The sequence below is a fragment of the Physeter macrocephalus genome, chromosome 6, assembly GCF_002837175.3.
Source record: "Physeter macrocephalus isolate SW-GA chromosome 6, ASM283717v5, whole genome shotgun sequence".
Taxonomy (NCBI): domain Eukaryota; kingdom Metazoa; phylum Chordata; class Mammalia; order Artiodactyla; family Physeteridae; genus Physeter; species Physeter macrocephalus.
The window spans coordinates 14376106-14383205 of NC_041219.1; the positions used below are offsets into that span (position 1 = coordinate 14376106).

The window sequence follows — 7100 nt, forward strand, 5'->3', positions numbered from 1 at the left end:
GTAGGGACTTCCCTGGCGGTCCAGTGGTTAAGACTCCGTGCTTCCACTGCAGGGGGCACGGGTTTGATCCCTGGTCAGGGAACTAAGATTCCGCCAAAAAAAAAAAAAAAAAAAAAAAAAAAAAGGGTAAAATGATGACAGGCAGTGATGGGAAGTTTGTTAACATATTCGCCCACTCATTTCTTCCCTTGAGGTATGCAAACCAATATCTATCTTATTTTATAAGTTAGAAAACTGGCTCTCAGTGACTGTTACCTGAATGAGATAACTCAACAAATATTTATCAAGTGCATAGTACCTCTCTGTGCCTCAATTCTTTATCTGTAATATTAGCATAATAATCATACCTCTCAAGATTATTACGAGGAATAAATAATATATGCTAGTAACATAGAATAGTGCTGGGCTCAAAATCAGTGTTATATAAGCCAGTTATTATTACTAGTAGCAGTAGTAGTAGAATGCCAGATAGTGTTTTCAACGCTAATTGTGAGCAAAACAAAAGCTAATTTTCATGGAGTTTACAGTGTAGCTAGAGCAGACAAACAGATGGAGACAGTAAAAGGAAATGAAGTTGAAAGATGTGCTGGAGGAGGGAAGGCACAGATTGCATAGGAATTTATAAGCATGCTAAAAATTTAGAATTTTAAGCCAAAAAAGGATCTAACTTATGCTTTGAATGAATTACACACTGAATAGATTGAAGAAGGGCAAGGATGGAGAGAGTAGACCCGGTAGAAGATGATTCAGAAAATGGTGGCTTTGGGCCAGAATTGGGGAGGGCTGAGTGATGAAGGGGTGCAGAGAGAAGTGGTCAAAATCTGGATGTATTTTGAGGGTTACCAGGCAGAATTCACTGATGGATTGGATACATGGTGTTCAAGAAAAGTAGATTCCAGAATTTTGGCCTAAGCAGGTAGACCAAAGCTGGCATTTCTTGAGATGGAGAAAGATTTATGAGGAAGATAACTGGCAGCAAAAATCGAGATTTTAATTTTAAACAAGTTAACCCTAAATAAATTGATGAATATATGGTATTGCAAAAGACCAAGGGATTGACTTGGGTTAGGAAAGATGGATAGAAATAAAATGAAGAAAGATACTATGATGGCTTGAAGATCCAAAGTGAGAGGTGGGGATAAGACTCAGAAAAGAGAAAGACTGTTAGGCTCTGAATCAGGGCAGAATCGGGTAAAATGAGGATTAAAACTGGAAAGAAGTGCATTATGTGCGCTTATTGTGCATTATTAATGCTACAAATGTAGCATTAAGCTACATTTACTAGTTGATTGGCAACAGTTAAAATTTTCAAAACAACTTGAGCTAAGGATCTTCATGTTTATCATATTATATTGAGCTAACTGTTTATGTGGTTTGCTCTCCCACTAGATTAAAAATTCCCTGGTACACTATTCACCTTTGTGTCATCACTGCCCAGCACAGTGCCTGGCACATAGTGTGTACTCGGTAATTGTGGAAGTAAATTGAAAAGAAATGGTTTGTGCCCATATAGAAACTCTAGTTGAGACTGTAGGTTTCCTGGGTCTGCTGTTGTATAAATTCAAACCACTCATGCTTGGGGTTGCTGACAAAGTTCCAGATATCTGCTTAGCACCACAAAGAAGGGGAACCCTCACTTCCACATCCTGCAAACAACTCTTAGCATCCTGCTACTTCCTTATTTTGCCTCATACCAGAGTCAAAAGCAACATTTCAATGTGTCTCTTACATTTAATTTACTAAACTCCAGGTCACATTGAACCCTGGTCTACTTGAAGAAAAATACACAGATGTAGTTTCTCCTTCCTTGTGCACATTCATCTATCTTTACTCTAATTCACTCAAAACTCAGAGAAAAACGCATCTGTATCGAAACATTTGTATGGCATTGATTGTTCCCCATGCAATTATGCCAACAACAACAGTGTGAAAGCATGGGGGTGAAAATCATCTCTGTAGCTTGTCTTTTGTGGGTTTACACCCTAGTGAGGTAGGACAGGTAGCCTAAGATGTGTCTCTACTTTTCTCTGAGATTTGTCTTTTCAGTAAGCGTGTATTTATTATACCTCCTGCTTGCTTTTAGTGAGTGACAGATTTCTTGAAGATAGAACAGATTCTTTTTCACTTGAAAAAAAAATCATTTCTGTTGTAGTAAAACTGTTTCTTTAAAAAAGTTTTTAAAGATATGAGACTAGATGTCATTTTAAGTTGGTACAAACTGTTCAAATTTTGATAACAATAAATCAAATTAGAGGTGGAGGACACCATTTTGTTTTCCGCTAGCCCCACTTACAGCCAAGTGCCCTTCATTCCAAACTATCTGCCTCCATCTTTGTTCTTCTTCCTCCTTCCCTCTCCCCTACTATTCTGATCTCCCATAAGACCTCTCACACTTTCCTGTCTTATCTGTCAACCCAGTGATCCCTCATAATTGAATATGTGAGAGCACTGGAGAAGCCTAAGCAGTATTGGAGCTCATGAAAGTTATATTTGCTAGGTGTATGGTATACCTGCTCAGAAGGATCTTCTAAACTCCTGAGAGACAAGACACATAAACAAACTTTATTAAGTGTGATTCATGCTTCAATAGATATTATCCAGAGGAGAGGGCTTTGACTTTTTCTGGGTCAGTCAAGGAATATTTCACTGCAAAGGTGATATTTAGCTCAATCTTAAGGGATGAGTAGGAGTTTGCCAATGAAGGAAGGCATTTTAGGTTTAAAAAAAAAAAGCAATATGATAAAGGGAATAGAGGAAGGCCATGATATGATCCATTTGGAGAAAAGAAGTTAGATGGGACTGGAAGGAAGAGTAGTGAAAGGCGAGGGACCAGATGCTAGCTGGGCAAATGCTGAAAGATTATGAGCAGAGGCATGCCATCATCACATCGAAACAGCATGGAAGACGAATTAACATAGGTACTAAGTTCACATAAAAGTCTATGGCTAGGGCTTCCCTGGTGGCGCAGCGGTTGAGAGTACGCAAAAAAAAAAAAAAAAAAGTCTGTGGCCATAGTCAGAGTGAGGTGGGACAGAGTCAAGGGGATTAAGAGGCTGGACGGAATCAAGAGATTTACAGGAATCAGAATCCACATCAATTCATGACAAAGTGGAGGAGGGCAGGATGAGGGAGAAGGCAGAAGTAAAGGTTTTAATTCCCAGGTGCCATTAACCAAAATAGAGAATAAAAGATATTGGCTGGGGTTGAATCAGCATGAGGAAGATAATATAGCTGATTCTGGAAGTGCTGAGTATAAGGATCCTGTGAGCTAAGCTGAGTTATATATTTGGGAGTCTAATAGGCAGAAAGGCTGAAGTCATAGGTGTGGATGCAGTGACTCAAGGTAGAACGCGTAGCATAAAAAGGGACATGGGATGAAACAAAAACATTTGACACTGTCCCAAGAGCACAGATTTGTTCCTTTACCACTGTAGTCAAAGTCCAAGAGCCCCTGAATGGGCCTAGTTCCTCTAAATTAGTCTAAGGGATGTCAGCCATACTTCTGAGAGATCTCCAATATATATTCCCTGGTTTACAAAATTCAAGTAAGATATTCTCATCCTTTAATGATGCATGAGACTGCCAGACAGTCCATTAGCCAAAGGTCGCTGATACCATCTAGCCACAAGGTTTAAACATCTGAGGTCTTAGAAAGCAGTTTTACAAGGGGCTGCAGAAATGTCGTTCTCCTTTTCTTATCAATGCCCATAGGAGCTAGTATCACTATAAGATACTATGAAATCTAACTCCCTGTGGAAAATCAAACTGCTCATAAAATAATGCTAAGATCTTGTCAAATAAGGCCTTACCCAGCCATATTCAAGGAGGAAAGCATTCCTTCTGACTTCTGAAAAATGGCCTATTTGCCTTCTCCAAAAAATAATGTCAAAACATATCACAACTATTACTGTATATTTAACAATGATGGAAATTTTAACTTTCAAGGATCCTACTTAGAAATCAAAAAGCAGGACTTTCAAAGTTACGTTGCTTTTTTCTGTGTGTGTGTGTGTGTGTGTGTGTGTGTGTATCACAACTATTACTGTATATTTAACAATGATGGAAATTTTAACTTTCAAGGATCCTACTTAGAAATCAAAAAGCAGGACTTTCAAAGTTACGTTGCTTTTTTCTGTGTGTGTGTGTGTGTGTGTGTGTGTGTGTGTGTGTTGTGTTTTTTTAACATCTTTATTGGAGTATAATTGCTTTACAATGGTGTGTTAGTTTCTGCTGTATAATAAAGTGAATCAGCTATACATATACATAAAAAACAAAAAAGGTGGGGAAAGGAGAAATTCCTCCCTCTTTCTTCTTACCCAGTTGCTTGAGCTGGGGCATCTATCTTCTGCCCTGGGCTTCCATGGTTCTCAGGCCTTGGGACTCCATCTGATTTACACCACCAGTTTTCCTGGGTCTCCAGCTTGCAGATGGCAGCTGGTGGATTTAAAAAAATAAAAAGAAAGTTACATTGCTAGTTCCTAAGTAGAGAAGACCCGTGCTTTCCTCACCTCCTTCAGGGTGAGACCAGAAGGTTAGTCACTTTAGTGTGTGTCTGTGTGTGTCTGCGTCTGTGTGCACATATGCACACCTGAAATCTGAGAGGTAGTCCATGATCTTTTAAAATTTGTTTTGCTTTCCCAAGAGTTTGTTTGGTTATGTTTTTACTTAATCTCTCTGGGCTTACGTTTCATCTTAGCTACCATTTAATAAGTTTCTTGGATGTGCCAAATGATAGGAGTTTTACATTCTTTATTTCATCTTCTCTTCTGCTACTTATATGAATGAGACGTTAGCATGGAGTTTTATACATAAATCTGAATCTGCACAAGGCTAACCAACTTGTCCAAGGTCACACATCCACAAAGACGCACAGCCAGTATCTGAAACTAAGTCTTTCTGACACAAAAACCCCCGCTTCGAGACACAAGGGATGAACTTGCCCAGAGAAAGAGACTACGTGAGGATACAGCCAGAAGGCACCATCTGTAAACCAGGGAGAGAGGCCTCAGGAGAAGCCAAACCTGCAGATACCTTGATCTTAGACTTCTAGACTTCAGAACGATTTCCCAGGAGCACTATGACCCTGTGACTTTGGTTACGGGATTAGAGCCCAGGGATAGGCAAAGCTGACCTTCAGCAACATTACTGATCTCTCTTATTAGTAGTAATAATTATAAGGAAATTATCTCAGAATTTCTATGTGAACAATCATATTGTTTAAAAATAATGACTTTTTGAGAAGCAAGAAGAACAACAGTCCTGCAGCCTGTGGAACAAAAACCATATTCACAGAAAGATAGACAAGATGAAAAGGCAGAGGGCTATATACCAGATGAAGGAATAAGATAAAACCCCAGAAAAACAACTAAATGAAGTGGAGATAGGCAACCTTCCAGAAAAAGAATTCAGAATAATGATAGTGAAGATGATCCAGGACCTTGGAAAAAGAATGGAGGCAAAGATCAAGAGGATGCAAGAAATATTTAACAAAGACCTAGAAGAATTAAAGAACAAACAAACAGAGATGAATAATACAATAACTGAAATGAAAACTACACTACAAGGAATCAATAGCAGATTAACTGAGGCAGAAGAACGGATAAGTGACCTGGAAGACAGAATGGTGGAATTCACTGCTGCAGAACAGACTAAAGAAAAAAGAATGAAAAGAAATGACGACAGCCTAAGAGACCTCTGGGACACCATTAAACACAACAACGTTCACACTATAGGGGTCCCAGAAGGAGAAGAGAGAGAGAAAGGACCAGGGGAAATATTTGAAGAGATGATAGTCATAAACTTCCCTAACATGGGAAAGGAAATAGCCACCCAAGTCCAGGAAGCACAGCAAGTCCCATACAGGATAAACCCAAGGAGAAACATGCTGAGACACATAGTAATCAAATTGGCAAAAATTAAAGACAAAGAAAAATCATTGAAAGCAGCAAGGGAAAAATGACAAATAATATACAAGGGAACTCCCATAAGGTTAACAGCTGATTTCTCAGCAGAAAATCTACAAGCCAGAAGGGAGTGGCATGATATACTTAAAGTGATGAAAGGGAAGAACCTACAACCAAGATTACTCTACCCGGCAAGGATCTCATTCAGATTTGATGGAGAAAGCAAAAGCTTTACAGACAAGCAACAGTGCTGAATGGATACATGTATATTATATATGTATATGTATACATATGTATGTATACATACACATATGTATACATATACATATACATACATACATATACATACATACATATGTATGTATACATACATACATATATGTATGTATACATGTATATTATATATGCTGTCTACAAGAGACCCACTTTAGACCTATAGACACATACAGACTGACAGTGAGGGGATGGAAAAAGATATTCCATGCAAATGGAAATCAAAAGAAAGCTGGAGTACTTATACTCATTATCAGATAAAACAGACTTTAAAATAAAGAATGTTACAAGAGACAAGGAAGGACACTACATAATGATCAAGGGATCAACCCAAGAAGAAGATATAACAATTATAAATATATATGCACCCAACATAGGAGCACCTCAAAACACAAGGCAACTGCTAACAGCTGTAAAAGAGGAAATTGACAGTAACAGAATGATAGTGGGGGACTTTAACACCTCACTTATACCAATGGACAGATCATCCAAAATGAAAATAAATAAGGAAACACAAGCTTTAAATGACACAATAGACCAGATAGATTTAATTGATATTTATAGGACATTCCATCCAAAAACAGCAGATTACACTTTCTCCTCAAGTGCGCAAGGAACATTCTCCAGGATGGATCACATCTTGGGTCACAAATCAAGCCTCAATAAATTTAATTAAATTGAAATCATATCAAGCATCTTTTCTGACCACAACATTATGAGATTAGAAATGAATTACAGGGAAAAAAACGTAAAAAACACAAACACATGGAGGCTAAACAATACGTTACTAAATAACCAAGAGATCACTGAAGAAATCAAAGAGGAAATCAAAAAATACCTAGAGACAAATGACAATGAAAACACGATGATCCAAAACCTATGGGATGCAGCAAAAGCAGTTCTAAGAGGGAAGTTTATAGCTAT

General features: G+C 38.2%; 1 protein-coding gene and 1 long non-coding RNA gene across 3 annotated transcripts in view; one reads left to right on the top strand and one right to left on the bottom strand.

The window, feature by feature from the left end:
- SYT1 (synaptotagmin 1) overlaps nucleotides 1-7100 on the top strand; it is a 564805-nt gene that overhangs the window by 238237 nt on the left and 319468 nt on the right. The gene's annotated exons all lie outside the window — the stretch shown is intronic.
- Nucleotides 1-7100, bottom strand: part of LOC114486414 (uncharacterized) — a 336818-nt gene that overhangs the window by 54387 nt on the left and 275331 nt on the right. For both annotated transcript variants that reach the window (XR_008617545.1, XR_003680068.2), the window contains exon 2: nucleotides 4317-4434. This is a non-coding gene — a long non-coding RNA (uncharacterized lncRNA). The remainder of the gene's footprint in view (nucleotides 1-4316; nucleotides 4435-7100) is intronic.